The 2142-nt window shown below is 40.5% G+C and overlaps 1 non-coding gene across 1 annotated transcript; it reads right to left on the bottom strand.

Annotated features, from left to right (window-relative positions):
- Positions 1-283: 283 nt before the first annotated feature.
- Trnal-caa lies at positions 284-358 on the bottom strand. The gene has a single exon. It is a non-coding gene; the product is annotated as a tRNA-Leu (tRNA).
- Between the last annotated feature and the right edge of the window lie 1784 nt (positions 359-2142).

Here is a 2142-nt window from a genome sequence, read left to right as displayed (position 1 = left end):
CTTTCATACCCCTTGACTCTTATAACTGCTATCTGCTTTCTGTACAAATTGTAGATAGCCTTTCACTCTCTGTATTTTACCACCTTTAGAATTTGAAAGAGAGTATTACAATCAACATCGTCAAAAGCTTTCTCTAAGTCTACAAATGCTAGAAACGTAGGTTTGCCTTTCCTTAATCTTTCTTCTAAGATAAGTCGTAGGGTCAGTATTGCCTCACGTGTTCCAACATTTCTACGGAATCCAAACTGATCTTCCCCAAAACTTCCTGGCAGATTAAAACTGTGTGCCCGACCGAGACTCGAACTCGGGACCTTTGCCTTTTGCGGGCAAGTGCTCTACCAACTGAGCTACCGAAGCACGACTCACGCCCGGTACCCACAGCTTTACTTCAGCCAGTATCTCGTCTCCTACCTTCCAAACTTTACAGAAGCTCTCCTGGTAGAGCACTTGCCCGCGAAAGGCAAAGGTCCCGAGTTCGAGTCTCGGTCGGGCACACAGTTTTAATCTGCCAGGAAGTTTCATATCAGCGCACACTCTGCTGCAGAGTGAAAATCTCATTCTGATCTTCCCCGAGGTTGGCTTCTATCTGTTTTTCCATTCGTCTGTAAAGAATTCACTTTAGTATTTTGCAGCTGTGACTTATCAAACTGATAGTTTGGTAATTTTCACATCTGTCAACACCTGCTTTCTTTGGGATTGGGATTATTATATTCCTCTTGAAGTCTGAGGGTATTTCACCTGTCTCATACATCTTGCTCACCAGATGGTAGAGTTTTGTCAGGACTGGCTCTCCCAAGGCTGTCAGTAGTTCTAATGGAATGTTGTCTACACCGGAGGCCTTGTTTTGACTCAGATCTTTCAGTGCTCTGTCAAACTCTTCACGCAGTATCGTATCTCCCATTTCATCTTCATCTACATCTTCTTCCATTTCCATAATATTGTCCTCAAGTACATTGCCCTTGTATAGACCCTCTATATACTCCTTCCACCTTTCTGCTTTCCCTTCTTTGCTTAGGACTGAGTTTCCATCAAAGCTCTCGATATTCATGCATGTGGTTATCCTTTCTCCAAAGGTCTCTTTAATTTTCCTGTAGGCAGTATCTATCTTATGCCTAGTGAGAAAAGCCTCTACATCCTTACATTTGTCCTCTAGCCATCCCTGCTTAGCCATTTTGCACTTCCTGTTGATTTCATTTTTCAGACGTTTGTATTCCTTTTTGCCTGCTTCATTTACTGCATTTTTATATTTTCTCCTTTCATCAATTAAATTCAATATTTCTTCTGTTACCCAAGGGTTTCTACTAGCCCTCGTCTTTTTACCTATTTGATCCTCTGCTGCCTTCACTATTTCATCCCTCAAAGCTACCCATTCTTCTTCTACTGTATTTCTTTCCCCCATTCCTGTCAATTGTTCCCTTATGCTCGCCCTGAAACTCTATACAACCTCTGGTTCTTTCAGTTTATCCAGGTCCCATCTCCTTAAATTCCCACCTATTTGCAGTTTCTTCAGTTTTTATCTACAGTTCATAACCAACAGATTGTGGTCAGAGTCCACATCTGCTTTTGGAAATGTCTTACAATTTAAAACCTTGTTCCTAAAGCTCTGTCTTACCATTATATAATCTATCTGATACCTTTTCCTATCTCCAGGGTTCTTCCATGTATACAACCTTCTTTCATTATTCTTAAACCAAGCGTTAGCTATGTTAAGTTATGCTCTGCGCAAAATTCTACCAGGCGGCTTCCTCTTTCATTTCTTAGCCCCAATCCATATTCACCAACTATGTTTCCTTCTCTCCCTTTTCCTACTCTTGAATTCAAGTCACACATGACTATTAAATTTTCGTCTCCCTTCACTAACTGAATAATTTCTTTTATCTCATCATACATTTCATCAATTTCTTCATCATCTGCAGAGCTAGTTGGCATATAAACTTGTACTACTGTAGTAGGCATGGGCTTTGTGTCTATCTTGGCCACAATAATGCGTTCACTATGCTGTTTGTAGTAGCTTACTCGTACTCCTATTTTTTTCATTATTAAACCTACTCCTGCATTACCCCTATTTGATTTTGTATTTATAACCCTGTATTCACCTGACCAAAAGTCTTGTTTCTCCTGCCACCGAACTTCATTAATTCC

This window comes from Schistocerca piceifrons, chromosome 7 (assembly GCF_021461385.2).
Source record: "Schistocerca piceifrons isolate TAMUIC-IGC-003096 chromosome 7, iqSchPice1.1, whole genome shotgun sequence".
Lineage (NCBI taxonomy): Eukaryota > Metazoa > Arthropoda > Insecta > Orthoptera > Acrididae > Schistocerca > Schistocerca piceifrons.
This window is presented reverse-complemented; position numbering and strand designations above follow the sequence as displayed.